The following is a 17,627-nucleotide window of genomic DNA, read 5'->3' on the forward strand; positions in this document are numbered from 1 at the left end:
CTGTGCAACTTCCACAAGGCATCATCATCATCATCATCATCATCATCATCATCATCATCATCATCCTGCCTTTCTCCAAACATGTTGTTTACATTGTTGTTCATGTTGTTTACAAATGAAATATAGGGAAATACAATATATGAAAATCAGTATGTAAAAGGATCTTGTGGCACTTTAGAGATTAAGAATCTCATCACATTGATGAGGTACGGTGTTCCAATTTGCTAGCCTCCATGGTAGATCTGAGAACAGTGGGTCAATCCTAGCACCGCATACCCTGTCTTGCCGCCAGCTGATGCTTCTCCATCACATGTGGGGAAGTGTCGTTGCACAGCTCCCCCCCCCCCCACACACACACACACAGTAGCATCATATTTCCAAATGGAGCACAGGGGGGCTCCCATGTTGGTGGTGCAATGTCCTATGACTCTAACACCCCAGTTGACCCACAGAGCCCCACCAGAAGTGAGGCTATGTCATGTGATGGGTGGTATGGGGCTCTGTGGGTCAACTGGGGCAGTAACATAGAACGCTGAATTTCCATCATGTAATGAGGTCCTATATGAGATAAGACCAACTTCCCCATTTCATCCTCCGAGTAGCTGGAATTTTTAACAGCATTACTACTGAGAGGATGGTGAAGAAAGAAGGACAGGAGAAACAGATTTTTGTGTGTGCTTGTTTGCAGCAGTGTGTCTATTCTAAACAATGCAATAAGGAAGAAAATATAACTCTAATTCAGGAATTCTATTTTAGACATGTGTGTCTGCCTCCCACTGGCGAAGCAAATAGCAGATGAACTGAAAATCTTTTTAGTGAGCATGTATGAACATCGAAATAGAAAGTGTGTGGGGATACCTGTATTGAACTAGATAATAGTCAACATCGTGTAAAAGTTGCACCCTCCTTTTTGGGTCCCTCCTTTTTGGGTCCCTCCTTTTTGGACCCGCAAATAGGTATTTTTCTTTTCTCACATAATCGTCACAGCCTTGATTCATTTTCCCAACACCTTTGCAATTGCATATTCCACATTCATCTTTCATGCCTATCCTATTCTACTTTCTCTGCCTTTGTGTGCCATCTGAACAAATATCAATAAAGGTCTTAAGCTAATGTTCATTCATTTATATGTACATGCACATCATATCAAGCTTTTGCTAGATTTATTATATATTGATTTTTGTTTTGTATGCTGTTTTCATAACGATTATTTGACGAAAAACCTCAGATCTCTCCTATTTTGGAAGGAAAGTCCCAACTTGCACAAAACTCTCTTGATGGCTTGAACCTCTTAGAAGAGACACATATCACACAAAAAATCAATCAAGTAATTCAATGAAAATTACAATTCCCTTTAAACAAAACCAGAATTTAAAGGAATGTAACACAAAAGAGTCGCACCTACTTTTCTCACATCTGGCAGGCACAATTTTGTGCTAAGAGAGTACTATGTCTACATATATAATCCAAATTGGGGAAATAGAGGAACAACTGGGAAATGTTAGAAGTCATTTCTTCATTCCTAACATGAGATATACAAGTATTTGAATTACTGATTTGAAATCTGCATGCAGTTAAATCAGTTTAAGACAAATTGTAGTGCAACCAAATCTTGCAGTCAGTACAACTGCTACCAATATTTCCCATAACTGCAAAGGTTTACATGGTTCACTCCATGCCTGTTTTTTTTTACATCTGCAGTGGGCTATTGCACTTTGAATCACAACACATAAAACTATGAAAACAATCAGAGAGGTAAACACATGCAAGAGCATGGAGAACATCCCAGAGGCAGGTGAAAACCTTTAAAACCATGTAAGCCAAATTGCACAACATTTTGCCAGGTTACCTAGCAGAGCAGAATGTTTGAGTTTTCCAGAGTCTTTGTAAAGCTAGCAAAACCTAATGAGTGCACACCATGATTCAAGCTTGAGCAATGTCCAGAACAGATTGTTCTATCTGTTACAGTCATTCGCATTCTCTCTGTGTAAATATGAGGTAATGAGGGAAAGGGGGTAGAAGGCTCCTGGAGTTTTGCTATCCAAGAATAATAAGATACTAGAACTGCTGAGTCTTGGTTCTTCTCAGCAGTGGTGACTGGAGATGCACAAATCTACAGTTTCTCCAGCCAGTGCATATACCTAGATCATGCTGTGCCCAGCAGGCACAGTTGATTAAATTTTTAGAAAAATAGGCAAGCGAGAATTCACCACACATCAAAAACAACATTAAGAGGTATAAACTGCTCTGATGAAGGCAATCAGTTTTAAGATATTCAGCATTCTGAAGATGTTCAAATCCTTATACAGAACAAGAAATACAATTTGATTCCCAAGCCGGCACAGCTTACTTGTGTTTACGTAACCAGGGTGAGGGTGAACGGATATGGCCTTGGAAGGGGGAGAGTTCTGGCTCCGTAAAATCCTTTGGACTTGGGGCAGAATTCTTCATACGTTTTCCTGAGGGGTCGCCCTGGAAATAATAATAATAATAATAATAATAATAATAATAATAATAATAATGATGATGATGATGATGATGATGATGATGATGATGATGATAAAATGTTAAAGTTTACTATATCCGGGGACCCAGGTGTTTCACCCAACTTAGCCGAAGGGTAGGTCATGGAAGGGCCACTATTTTGACTTAAATCCCCGCCGGGTTCATGCCCTTTTAGTTACAAGTCACATAAAGTTAATTCAGGTAATGTTTAAATAGAAGTTGCCCATAATTAAATCCACACTGTTGTCTGGTTTCTTATTTTGGTGGTGGGATGGCAATGGGAAAATATAGGCAAAGAAAAAATTATAATTGGGAAAGAATTCCCTGGAATGAACATGGACAAAATTCAAAAATTGAGTATCCAGCTTGTTGCTTTTTAACTTGAACCATACTTGAGGCAGGTAAAAAATAACAGTTGTGAGGGAGACTCAGATATACCTTAATGATTCTTGGATGCTCAAGTCCCATTATATATACCCTGTTTCACCGAAAATAAGACAGTGTCTTATATTAATTTTTGCTCCCAAAGATGCGCTAGGTGTTATTTTCAGGGGATGTCTTATTTTTCCACAAAGAATAATTCACATTTATGGTTGAATTTTTTAAAAATGACAATTTATTATCTACTGTACAGTAGTTGTCATCACAAACCAGCATAACCAAACTGTGAATCCTTTCAAGAATTTCTATATTATATTTTATTGCTATACTGTTTTTAAATTACTGTTTTAAATTTCTGTTCGTATGTAAATTTATGTTGTTGTTGTTGTGCTTGTCCCTGTGTAAGCTGCCCTGAGTCCCTTCTGGGAGATGGAGGTGGGATACAAGAATAAAGTTATTATCATATTATTATTATTTCTTGTTACTACCTTTATTTCCATGTACAACCATCTATGGTATGTACATTTACCGATCCTGCATGCTTCCAAACAAAACTTTACTAGGTCTTACTTTTGGGGGAGGCCTTATATTTAGCAATTCAGCAAAACCTCTACTAGGTCTTATTTTCTGGGGATGTCTTATTTTCAGGGAAACAGGGTAGGAATATAGTAAAATAGTGCTTTATATAAAATGAGAAATCAATGTTAGCTTTTTGAAATTAAAAAATATTTTCAAGGATATGGAGGACCAACTACATAATAAATAATCTGCCCATATTAATTCAGTGAGACCAGGAATTCTAATAGCATAATATGAGAAGGAGGGCTTTTGTTGTGTCTACTATGAAACTACTTTATATCTGAAACCCATAATCTATCCAAAATAAACCTACCAGCAGATCTCAGTAGCTTCCGCAAACACACATTCAAGGCCCCTTCTACACTGCCCTATATCCTAGGATCTGATCCCTGATTATCTGCTTATGACTAAGCATTCCAGGAAGCTCTGTGACCAGCAGGGAGTGGCAGCAGCAACACAGGGACAAGGGAACAGGCCAGTAAAGGGATAGGCTAGACCATCTGGACACCAACCCTGGATTCAGCAGGTACACGCTGGATCCTGGGCAGATCTGGGGCAGAACATTCCAGAGCAACGTGCCCAGTGTAGATGCAGCCTAGGACATGGAAGCACAGCTGTGAAGCAATCAGCCAAGGTCCTGACATGCAAAGATATATTGTTGAATGCTAAGTTAGGATGGTTCATGCCATTATATTTACCCTTTTTATGAATAGTTGTGAAATTTGGCCAGTGAAGAAAGCTGATAAAAAGAAAATCAATTCATTCAAAATGTGGTGTTGGATAAGAGTTCTGAAGGCACCTGGGCTACTAAAAAAGACAATAAATGGGTCCTAGAGCAAATTAAGCCTGAACTCTCCCTAGAAACTATGATGACTAAACTGAGACTTTGGCTCAGTTGTACTTTGGCCATATCATGAGAAGATATGACTCACCAGAAAAAATATTTGGTATGGTAAATGGCAGTAGGAAAAGAGGAAGACCACATTTCAGATGTATAGACTCAATTAATGAGGCTACTGACCTGAGTCTGCAAGATCTGTGCAGGGCTTTTGATGAGATTGTGACTTGGAGGTCTCTCATTCATGGTGTTGTCATAAATCAAATTTCACTTGATGGTAATAAAAAACAAAAGAATAATGCAGAGAAGGAAAATATCATACCAATGTGACTGTGTTGAAAAAGATGAATTATATCTCTGATGAAGAATGGTGTCACTCATATTGAATTAATCCTAAAGTGGAAAAACATAACCTCAGCAAAACTTTGCAGAACAAAGTTTCTGGTAAAATTACTAAATCTGCTAAACAAATATTTGCAGAATCATGGTTAATTTATTCTCTTTGTGGTATTTTGGTTCTCATAAATTGTGGAATGTAACTTCTTACTAACCTTGATTACAAACTTCCCTTGTTTCCTGGAAGTAGAGTCTTCAGATGAGTAAGACTTATTCCCTATTACCAGACATTCATGTTTCACAATGTCATTCCACATTCCTAATACTAATACCCTTGAATCCAAAAATGGGTATTGCCGTGTTTATTGCTCATTTTCACGGACTAATTTGCAGGGCAAAACTACAGTATCTGGAAAGGTGCTAGGCAAATGCAGACCAATATCATACAGAACATCATGAAATCCACAGTGGAAGCCAGATTAACATAGGTGGTGTAAGAATATATAATTATTCACAAGCTCAATGATTCACCTTTTCTCAAATATGTGAACACAGAATCATATGCACGAGGAAGAACTAAAGACATCCAGTACTCAGAGCCATCACTGAGATATTAACGTTCTACAGTAAAACTATGAATTCTGGCTTGTTAATTCATCATGTGCCTGAGCTGTTTTGCTGATGCATATAGCTCATTTCACATAAGCAGGTCAACAACCAAATATGGATAGTTTAGTTGTTACAAAACTATCAACTAGATTGGATACTGTTTTATGCCTCCTGGTCATAAACAATATTATCATGCATTCAGAAGATATGGTAAGGTATCCATGTCTGGGGTATGGATACCTTACTGGTTAGTGATAGGACCAGAGTAGAAGCAAACTGTGTGAGAGAGCACACTCCTGTACACACTCTGTAATAGTGGTGTGCATTCTAGTAAAAGCTTGTCCTGTTTCATTTCTGGTTTTCGTTGCAGGGCCCGATCCATTTTCGGTATGGCTCTTGAAATTGGGAGGGTTGTTTTTCGTTGTTTTGTTTTGGGGCCCGAAAATCGGCCCATTGTGGGGGAAGGGGCTTCTCACCCACTGGCTCCCTGTCCTGAGGTGCTCAGCTGCTTGGCAGGCACTGAGCTTCTTCTCTTCTTCCTCCTCCTCCTCCCTTGCGCCCGCAATGTCCCGCGTTCACTCACTCCGCATTCACATCCAGACCTCAGCAATCAAGCAGGAAGGAACCACTGTCCCTCCCTCCTTTCCACTTGGAGAGTGTGGTGGATGGTAGGGTGCGTAACTGTGCAAGCGCTCGGCTGCAGTCAGGCACTGAGAGGCACACACAAGCTTCCCAGGCCTGCCTGCATTCCCCACAGCCACACACACACACACTGGAAAGAGGGAGGTAAGGTAGTTCCTTCCACCCTGATGCTGAGGTCCAGATGTGGGGCTGCCTGTCCGCAACTCCCGTGAGTGAATACAAGGCATTGTGGGTGCGAGGGACGGAGGAGGAGGAGAAAGAGGGAGGCGGAGAAAGAGAAGAAGTGTGCACGCATGGAATTTCAGCTCCACATGAAAGCAGGCTTTTGTGAAAAGCTGAGTTTTGTGTGGGGAGGGGGCTTCTTGTTTCATGCTTCTGAATCAATGGGAGACACAAAAGACACGGAAGAAATGGTCAGAACGAATTTCACATACACGTGTATTGTGACCTCGAGTCACAAGGACAGGCAGATAAGGAATAAAATTATTATTTTATTATGACACAGCAAACAAGATAGATATGCTGGATTTCGTATCACAAAATCACAAGTCGAACACTTCCCAAGTGTCTAGGACTGTGTGATGTATTTTCGGATGATGCGTGCAGATCCCAGTAGGGTGGCCTTTTGCAGTTGGCATGATTTTGTCAATGTCTATTGTTTCCAAATGCCAGCTGAGATCTTTTGGCATGGCACCCAATGCGCCGATCACCACCGGGACCACCTGCACTGGTTTCTGCCATAGTCTTTGAAGTTCAATCTTTAGGTCCTGATAGCGGCTGAGTTGTTGTTGTTGTTGTTGTTGTTGTTGTTGTTATTATTATTATTATTTTAACAATTCAGAATTCCTAACTTATTCTTATGTGAACAGTCTCAGGTTGCACGTGATTTGCTGCATTTGATAGAATTCAGTAAGATTCACTGATATATAAGAAAAACTAATATATAAGCATACATGCTTTTCTTTCTTGCTATGGCACAACCATGTGACAAAACTCAGGCAGTTATGGTTATGCACATCAAAATAGGGAGAGAGAGAAGAGAACATGGCAATGCAGGAAACTGACTATTTCATACATACAGTGGAAATGAGAAAAAGTCTAGACATCACTGCATATATAGGCTATAACTATGAACAAGACAGAAAACATCGACTTGCTTTTTTAAAGATGTGAGCACTGATGATAGATTTTTTTGTGTGTCATAAAGAATCCTTTCATACTAAATATTGCCAAAAAATAGTTCTCTGTGCCAGTTTGCAAATGTTTCCAATGCATGAGAAATGTCACTCAACCCGTCTGTTTTACTAACATTTCCTATCAGCAAGCAGACAGGAAACCTCCTCAGACATACTCACAAAGAGGCAAGCAGAAGCCAGAGCTAAAAGTAGATTTTCTTTCTGTATGCTATCACCCCAAAAGAACGGAAACCATATGGAGGTTAAGCTATTATTCATCTAACCAGAGTCTTCAGGTGGCATCCAACTGAAATGAAAAATTGTCAATAGATGTACTCAGCCACCACTTACTTTGTTTTTTTGCCATTTATGTTGCAAGCATTGCAGATGTTCATAGTTGAACTGCGAAAGTCAAAAGCATATTAGCATTTCTGGGTAACGGCACATTATGGCTGACAACTAAATTGTAATAATTCACTCTGGGGTGAACCTTGAAGCTTTCAGGAACGCCTAATAGTGCTTTCATCCATTGGGAAATTGCTATGAAGTAAATCTAGTTAGCTCTAGCTATAATACTGGCCTTTTCACATGTGGAGAAATGCAATCTCCTGGACTTCTGGGTAAAGTATGACAGCTAATAAGTTGTACTAAGAAAATCCAGTTGCAATAAACAACAGAATTAAAGCTGTTCCTACTATCTCTGATTTCAGTATATTGCCTTTGAAAATAGCAAATTACTTTTACTACAACATAAATTACCAGCCAAATAATATACCTTGAACTATATGTTTGGTGCTCTTTTATTCCCTATGTCACTGTTAATTTTCACAGTCATTTCCCTTACACTTTTAGAATAGAATGGATTTATTTGTCATTGTGCTATTGCATGATGACATTCCATGCCTTCCCCCGCACACACCACAAAATAACACATCCCGCAATGCACTTCAATGTAATTTATCAGAACTGCTATTTAATTAAACAGACTGAGATGTGACACCCATGAAATCAAGTCAAGCATAGTATTTTCATACTGTCAGTGAAATCATACACACTGCTACTATTAACAGGATTCTGGGGTAGCTTTGGTTCAGAACTCTGAAATCAAATAAAAATAGTGACATGAAGAGAAGCATCAAAATGAATATCATACCCTCCAACTGTCTCAACATGGCAAGGCCAGTCCTTTTTAAGTCTTTGTTGCCAACTATTTTCAAAATGTCCTAGTTAGTCTTTCTTTTCCCCACTTTTATCATTTGGTACTCAATTTATTTCACTTGCTATAAAGTAACGGTGCAAAAAAAGTGCAAAATTAATTTGCAAGTCAGCAGAAGATGCAAGAAGATGGATGGGACAGAATCTTTCCCTTTCTGTACTTCTTTCCATCAACCCTCCCACACACAACTCCTACCTATAGCAGCCAGTAAACAGACAAGGAAAGACGATATTATGTGGTCATTGAAAAGAATGACTACTGCAAAGAGGCCTGTAAATGAATGGCTGAAGAAACTAGCCATGAAAGAATGCTGTTACCAAGGAAGCAAGGGTAGAGAAATAAAATGAGAGCCCATCTGCATCCTACTAAAACCTTTTTGCCAACATGGCAGACATGATATGACCATCATGGGAACCAGATTCTTTAGGGAGAGCAACAGTAATTGACTCCCAACTATTCCTTATAAAATCTCCAGTTGGTTCTCCCTGTTGGAAAACAGAATTGTATTTGTCAAACAACCAACTCAGGACAGAAATTAGGCTACATGAACTGCCCCAGTGTCAAGGCTGAAGCAAGATTTAGGTGCCAAACTAATCAATGTATAAGTAGTGAGCTCCATCTTGGGTTTTTTTTTAAAATTTATTTTACATCAGATAATAAAATGTCTTGGTCTGGTCCCAAATTCTGCTCTTAGTACAGATTATTCCCACTGAATTAAGCAGACAATTAAACATCTGCTGGTTGTTCCTAGATTTTTACTGAAGCTCTGTGTGTGTGTGTGTGTGTGTGTGTGTGTGTGTGTGTGTGTGTCCCTACCTTCAAATTACCTGTTAATGTATGGTGACCCCATGAATTTCATAGGGTTTTTTTTTTTAGTCAAGGAATACTCAAAGGTAGTTCTGTCAGTTCCTTCTTCTGAAATGCATCTGGCAGCACCTGGTATTCATTGGCAGTCTCTCATCCAAGTATTAACCAAGGCCGACCCTGTTTGGCTTTCAAGTTAAAATTGAATCTGTTATCTGTAGGATATGAAGGCTTCCCTTTCTGAATCAGGCTTGGGTATTTCTTTAAGGAGAGGAAGTTTATCTTGAAAGAAATTTTGGGAACATTGTTTTCTTATTAATTTAAATTATGGTGATCATTTTTTCAAAAAAGATTCTGTTTAAGGCAAAGGATCAGAACATCAAGTTAAATCCTGTTCTTTAAACAAAACATTCCAAACAGTATGTTACTGAGAACTTAAGCTAAAGATACAAAACAAAACATAGTTACACAGAACCTTTTAGCCTTTAAGAAGCAGAAACATCCTCCTCCTTCTCTTGTTACCTCCACAAACGTGAAGTATAGCCATGAGTTGCAGCCAAAGATAATATGGCAAGCTTTTTAACTTTATTTGGATATTATTTACTTTTACTCTTAAAGAGAGGATTTTATCCACATCCCAGCTAATACTTGAAAGATGGACCAGCTGTCTCAATGCATTCAGACAAAACCTTGTGATGTGTGTCCCAGACAGCCAGGCTTCCTACACCAAGTCAATTTGACATTTGCCAGTTTGTCAAATGCAAATAACGACTACTTACCCTGTTTCCCAGAAAATAAAACATCTTCTGAAAATAAGTCCTAGAAGAGGTTTTTGTGAATTGCTAAATATAAGGCCTCCCCCAAAAGTAAGACCTAGCAAAGTTTTTGTTTGAAACGTACCCACCGAACAGAACACCAGAGCATGCAGGATCGATAAATGTATATACCATATATTGTTGTACATGAAATAGTGGTAGTAACAAGAAATTCTTGATAGGATTCACAGTCTATTTGATCATGCTGGTTTGTGATGACAACTACTGAACAGTATATAATAAACGTTCATTTTTTTTAGTTCAACAATAAATGTGAATTCTTCTTCATAGAAAAATAAGGCATCCCCTGGAAATATGACCTAGCGCATCTTTGGGCGCAAAAATTAATATAGGGCACTGTCTTATTTTCAAGGAAACATGGTAGGACTGAACACACAGGGACCGAACTGTACCTATACCTAGACTAACTGGCTGATGGGAAAGAAAAGTAATGGTTCTAGGGCATGTAGCAGCACCTTTAGGATTACAGATTGAAATCCACAAAAGATTGTTCTAAAATAAATCAGTTAGACTGCTAGATTTGTGCCTTCACTTTCCTTTTCACACTGAAACAAGCTAATATGGCAATCTCTTAAGAAATTGGCTGAGTATATATTTCACATTTTGCTGAAGTCCTGGGCTGAGACTGTCCTATTCCTGAATCTTTTAATTCCATAGATCTGGCCTAGCCAGAAAAAAAATATGTGGGTTGCATTGGTGACCATGTTGACTGGGGACAGCTTCACATAAGCATGGTGGATATAACGCTTACACCTAACTGTATGCTTCCTTCATTACAATGAGGTGTTCAAAGAAACAGCTGTGTTAGTTTGAAATATCACTGTGAAAATGGGTCTTGTAGCACCCTAGAGGGTAACTGAGGGTGGTTCTATACAGACACTATAATCCATTCTGGAAGTGGATTGAAAACGATCTGATTTCGCTCTATAGCATCTACACAGAAACCTCAGGAACTGACTGAGGATGAGACGGTGGCCACAATGTCCGCTGACTGTGGATTGGGACCAAACCCAGGAACTGCAGAGTCTGCAGATAGACAGCTCCTGAAAAATGCAAGGCCTTTTTTTTTTTTTTTTGGCTTAACCAACCTGCTGAGATGCACTGATGCACATATATATCCCTATCTGGTTGGGATCAGTTCTGAACCATGACAGGGCATAAGAAATAAGAAGAAATGGGCAGAAATCTAGAGTCCCCATGGGGATGATGTGGTTTCCTCCCCTAACTGTGCTTTGGCATTTTTAAAGTGCTTCGGTACTAAAAATGTACTGACAAGTGTTCCGAATTTTCCAGTGCATAGGATATAATCTCATCTGGCCCCATCCCTTCTGAGTTTTAGGAAAAAAGTGAAGACCTGGCTTTGTGAGCAAGCCTTTAATGAGTGGATTGTGTTGGTTTCAACTCGGTCCGGATCAAGGTTTACGTGCAAGGCTTTGTGGATGAATGGTTTAAGTATTTTATATTGTACCATTTTAAACTTATTTATTTACTATGTTAAATTGTTTAATGGTTTTCATTGCTTATGTTTTATCTCTTTGTACTTTATAGTAGCACTGAATTATGCCAGATTGTGAGCCACCCTGAGTCCCTTCGGGTGAGAAGAGTGGCATCTAAATGATGGAAATAAATAAATAAATAAATAAATAAATCTGCTGCAGTGCTGTATCTTGTTTATCCCAGACCTTCTGGTGGTTTTTGAGTTTTAAATTGTATTAAGTCGCTTTGAGTGTCCTTTTTGGAGATAAAAAGTAGAGTATAACTAATCACCATTATCATCATTTTAAAAACTGTTTTTGACTTGATGTGTGCTGCACTGTGCCTTGGGTCTGTACATTTTGTGGACATCCCACCTTTGAACTGATTTACAGTGTCTGTGCAGAACCACCCTGACAGAACACATTTGGTAGCATAAACTTTCATGGATTGCATCTGAGGAAACAGACTTTGTTTTGAAAGCTTATACTACCAGTGCAAAAGCTGGGTTGCAGTTAAACATCAAGAAAACAAAGATTATGGCAACCAGACTGATTGATAACTGGCAAATAGAGGGAGAAAACGTGGAGGCAGTGACAGACTTTATATTTCTAGGCGTGAAGATCACTACAGATGCAGACTGCAGCCAGGAAATCAGAAGACGTTTACTTCTTGGGAGGAGAGCAATGGCCAACCTCGATAAAATAGTGAAGAGCAGAGGCATCACACTGGCAACAAAAGTCTGCATAGTTAAAGTAATGGTATTCTCCATAGTAACCTATAGATGCAAGAGCTGGACCATAAGGAAGGCTGAGCGAAGGAAAATAGATGCTTTTGAACTGTGGTGTTGGACGAAAATTCTGAGCATCCCTTGGAGCGAAGAAGATCCAACCAGTCCATTCTCCAGGAAATAATGCCCAGCTGCTCACTGGAGGGGAGGATATTAGAGGCAAAGATGAAGTACTCTGGCCACATAATGAGAAGACAGGAAAGCTTGGAAAAGATCATGATGCTGGGGAAAATGGAAGGAAAAAGGAAGACCAAGGGCAAGATGGATGGATGGTATCCTTGAAATGACTGGCTTGACCTTGAAGGAACTGGGGGCGGCGATGGCCAACAAGAAGCTCTGGCGAGGGCTGGTCCATGAGGTCACGAAAAGTCGGAAGCAACTGAACAAATAAACAACAACAACACTACCAACTTTGTTCTTTCATGTTCTAAGATGCTACAAGACCACTTTGCACATTCGGATTCCTGTGACACTGAAGCTGTCAAGAGTCAGACGCCAATTAGCGAACAAAAATAGAGTTTATTCAGCAGATAAGCCAAAAAGTAATGTTAACACAGAAAAAACCTTGAAACACTTCACTATCAGTGCTTCAAGAGCAGTTCAAACAAAAATATAATTCAGCAACACAAGCAGGTAAAAACAAAGCTAAACAAACTTAGTGCAAACTGCACTTTCTGAGTCCAAGCCATGCCAGCCGGCTCTGTAGTTTTCAAAGGAACAGTTCCCAAAAGAAAACACCAAATTGGTCAGGAAACAAACAAACAAACTAAGAATGCAGTAGACTGCTTCCACAATGTGGATAAAGCCGAAGGCTCCAAAAGGATGGTGAAAAGACGTCGTCTGGGATTCCAAGGTCAGGTCAGGAGATAACAGCGGTGTCCAAAGAGCAAGCCAGGAGTCAAAAGCCGATAGTAGTCATCAATCACAGGGCGAAGGCAGTAGCAAGGTCAAATTCCGATCCAAGGTCTGAAGAGGGTGCAGTCATCCAAAACAGGTCCACGATAAGACACAGCGAGAGCCAAGCTAGGTGATAACAGCAGATTCAAATCATAGTCCAAGTCCAGTCTTCATGGAAACACAGAGATCCCAATGGCGCCTCAGCAACACCTTGCCACACGCAAAGTGCAGTGGCCAAACATTCCCATTTTATTCCCCTTCCTCCTGGGTGACCAAACACTCACACACTCACACCCAAACACCAGGTGTCCCAAATCTACTCAGAGTCTGAGCTCCACACAGCTAGAGCTCGTGGATCTGGAGTACCTAGCAATTCGTCGGAGTCCCAATCATCCTGCCCACACTTAGCCCCATGAACACTTAAAGAACCATCCTCCCTTCTCCAAGCATCCCAATTGGGATCAGCTCCTGCAGAAACCCCAGGTTCAGAAGTATCCATAGACCCCAAATCCCCAGATATCTCCGGTGGCTGTGCCCATTCAGTGCCCGCTTCCCCAGCCACCACCTGTTCCTCAGCATCCATCTCCCCATCTGAATCTTCCTCAGAAGATCCCCCATATAGCTCTCTAAGTCGCTTCCTGCGCAACTCCTCCAGTGAACCCTCATCACGAGGGTTTTTTCTTCCTCTTCGAATTCCATCCCCATCAACCATAATCCCTGAAGGCGCAGTCACAACAGAAGCGATAATTTTATCATGTGCAGATTTCTACAGGAACTGTGGGATTATATAGGAAAAATTGCACCTGCTGGATATGCTCCTTTGAATACATTTTATTTCTTCTTTCCTTCTTTTTTCTTCTGGCAATGGAATTCATACATTAAAAAACCGCGCATACACTGATGCTTAAATCTTGCCGTTAATCCCAATTAGAGCATATCCAGCAATCAAGAGGACTCGTCTACATTTATTTATTTATTTATTTCCAATATTTCTATCCCACCCTTCTCACCCGAAGGGACTCAGGGCGGCGTACATACTGAGTCACCATCAGTGGGTCTACTCCAGTTAGGATACAGGCAGCTGTCTTACTGAAGTCTTAGCACTCACAATCTTCTTTGTGGGATGGTGCTTTGAGCCAAGTGTTCCTCACATTTGTTTTCCTAGAAACAGAACGAATTGCCTGCAGAAAGATTCTACAGATGCTTCTTTTTTTAAAAAACAAAAAACAAAACCCTGTCAGGGAACAATCACTTTACTCAGATGTCATAATGTTGGATTTATGTCATTTCAATTAGAGTTCATCTCTATTCTTCACATTTCTTCCTTCTTGGTGGCACTATTTCTCACAACCAGTATGAGAACAAGACAATGCATTCCTCTTTGTTGAAGTCTGCACTGTTTGCGCAAAATTCCTCTGCACAAAACAAATTATCTTGTTCTATGTGAAGCAAAGCACACATAAACACTCGGCTGCAAATACTGAAGTGCAAGCCATCAGCTAGAGTCCTATAGCAACACATCTAAATGTAGGTAGCTACATTCATCAAAACAATTCTCAGTAGTTATACCAGAAGTAGAGGCTAATTTATTTTGCCAACTCACAACTAAACCGCTCCAGCAAAAGTAGTTTACAACAATTGTTAGGAAAACGCATTTCTCCTTCACCTAATGTGGGGGTCTGTTGCTAGGCTCAGAGAGAACAAGAGAGTCCAGAGGTTGTGGAAGATGACGCCATAGTACTGGCTATTCAAAAAAGTCCAAGAGCTTTGATCTTATAAACTCTGGTTCCACTACACCAGAGAAGGGCAAGGTGATTGATCAAAACGACACAAACAAGCCATTAGGTGCTTCTCATTTTTAAAAGTTTATGCAAGAAAGCAGGAGCCATTGTAGTTTATTCATCTAATTTACAAAATATGTGCAAAATATTCTTCTCAAATGCAAAAACTCTTGACAAGTCTGGTAGAAAATATTTTGCCACCTTATTGTTATTAACCACAGTTGACTTTGATTTATGGTGACCTTATGAATGAGAGACCTCCAAGTCACCCTTTCATCAACTTCCCTGCTCAGATCCTGCAGACTCGGGGCCAAGGCTTCCTTGATAGTCTCTCCATCTGGAATACTGGCTTCTTTCACTACTGACTTCTACCTAATCAAATATTGTTTTCTTTTCTAGTGAGCCATAGTTTCTCATAACATGGCAAAATATGACAGTCTGAGTTCAGTCATCTTGGTGTACAGATGAGCAGAAACCTGAATTTTCTCATTCTCACATTAAATAAATCAAGAAATATTAAGATAATATGTTGAGTTCATTAATTTGTAGCCCAAGGAGAATAAAAATGACAACTTCCTTATTTTTCAAGTTTTCTACATACAATAACAAAACAAGACATGATTTCCTCCCCTGCTATGAAGAATATCCTTAAATATCCTTGTAAGCGAATGTTTACAAATACAAGTCAATATTTTTAAATGCTCACAACAAAGCTGCAAAAAGGTTACTACTTCAATAATTAGCATTGCTGATTGTGGGAGGAGAATCTGACTGGTGTAATCTTAGAAAGTTACCTTCCCATTTTGTACTTACAATGTCTTCAAACTCACATCCCATTGCTGGAAAATAATCTTACTTTTTAAGACAATTTTACTTGGTACAGTAGAGTCTCACTTATCCAACACTCACTTATCCAACATTCTGGATTATCCAACGCATTTTTGTAGTCAATGTTTTCAATATATCATGATATTTTGGTGCTAAATTAGTAAATACAGTAATTACTACATAGCATTAATGTGTAATCAACTACTTTTTCTGTCAAATTTGTTGTATAACATGATGTTTTGGTGCTTAATTTGTAAAATCATAACCTATTTTGATGTTTAATAGGCTTTTTCTTAATCTCTCCTTATTATCCAACATATTCACTTATCCAACATTCTGCCGGCCCTTTTATGTTGGATAAGTGAGACTCTACTGTAATATGTATGTGGGATGCTCTTAAAGAACTGCTAGACATTATCATGACACCCTGCACATTTTGTTCTACCTTGTTTAGACTGGACTTCAGTTCCCTTGGTCCCATATGACCTAGGCTCTCTGCCAAGTACTATGAAGGTAAACATGCTGAGGGTTTTGAAGAAAAAATAAGGATGCATATTTCCTTAGCAATGCTTTTCACTTACTTCATGCATTCCAAATGGTAAAAGTAACACTATACACAAGATCCTTTTCAGACAACAGAGGAGCTCCAAGGAAAAAAGGAGAAAGAGGGCGAAAGAAACTTTTTCTATCTTACAGCCTAGTTTTAAATCAAAAACAGTTCAGCAAGCAGGGATGGTTTTCTCATTTTTAGTTTTTGTTCCTAACTTTTTCTGTTTTTCACCATTTAAATGTTGAAATTTAAATACTATATTCCCAGTCTCCATATACAGTTCAGTTAAAGCGTATTTTTAAATTCAGACAGAGACTCAAAACTACTTTCCATTTACAACCCCTACAATGTGCAATGCTTTTATCTTTTTTATAATAGTACTAGCTGTGCCCGGCCACGCGTTGCTGTGGCCAAGTATGGTGGTATGGGAAATAAAGTATTGAGGAATTGGTGGTAGTTAAGGTCAAGGGTAAAGATTTTCCCCAGACATTAAGTCCAGTCGTGTCTGACTCTGGGGGTTGGGGCTCATCTCCATTTCTAAGCCGAAGAGCCGGCGTTGTCCGTAGACTCCTCCAAGGTCATGTGGGATGACTTCATGGAGCGGCGTTACCTTCCCGCCGGAGCAGTACCTATTGATGCACTCACATTTGCGTGTTTTCGAACTTCTGGGTTGGCAGAAGCTGGAGCTAACAGTGGGGGCTCTCTCCGCTCCCCCAATTCAAACCTGCGGCCTTTCAGTCCAGAAGTTCAGTAGCTCAGCGCTTTAACACGCTGCGCCATCAGGGGATATTATTTCCTAAAGGCTGTGAATATACAATATTTCTGATTGGTTTTTTTTTGTTTGTTGGAGGCAAGTATGAATGCTGCAATTAGGAAAAATGATTAGGATGTAATGGCCTTGTAGCTTTAAAGCCTGGCTGTTTCCTCCCTGAGTGAATTTTTTGTTGGGAGGTGTTAGCTGGCCCTGATTGTTTCCTGTCTGGAATTCCCTTGTTTTCAGAGTGGTGTTGTTTGCGATATTTTATGTGCTTCTACTGTCTGTGGCCCTGAGAAAACAGAGGATTTGCCAGACTTTGAGGATGGGAATACTTTGTTGGGAGGTGTTAGCTGGCCCTGATTGTTTCCTGTGTGGAATTCCCCTGTTTATTTACTGTCCTGGTTTTAGAGATTATATTGTTCTGCATTATTCTATCCCAGTAATTATTTCATATTAAAGAAGAATCTCATTTATCCAACATTCGCTTATACAATGTTCTGGATTATCCAACGCAGTCTGCCTTTTCATAATCAATGTTTTTGTAGTCAGTGTTTTAAATTCATTGTGATATTTTAGCGGTAAATTTGTAAATACAGTACAGTAGAGTCTCACTTATTCAACATAAACGGG

The 17,627-nt window shown here is 39.5% G+C and overlaps 1 long non-coding RNA gene across 2 annotated transcripts in view; it reads right to left on the reverse strand.

Moving 5' to 3' along the window:
- Positions 1-17,627, reverse strand: part of LOC103278564 (RNA-directed DNA polymerase from mobile element jockey) — a 406,813-nt gene that overhangs the window by 148,592 nt on the left and 240,594 nt on the right. For both annotated transcript variants that reach the window (XR_010006105.1, XR_010006102.1), the window contains exons 8-9: positions 4,487-4,696; positions 2,351-2,472 (exon numbers count right to left, since the gene is read on the reverse strand). This is a non-coding gene — a long non-coding RNA (RNA-directed DNA polymerase from mobile element jockey). The remainder of the gene's footprint in view (positions 1-2,350; positions 2,473-4,486; positions 4,697-17,627) is intronic.

This window comes from Anolis carolinensis, chromosome 4, assembly GCF_035594765.1.
Source record: "Anolis carolinensis isolate JA03-04 chromosome 4, rAnoCar3.1.pri, whole genome shotgun sequence".
Taxonomy (NCBI): domain Eukaryota; kingdom Metazoa; phylum Chordata; class Lepidosauria; order Squamata; family Dactyloidae; genus Anolis; species Anolis carolinensis.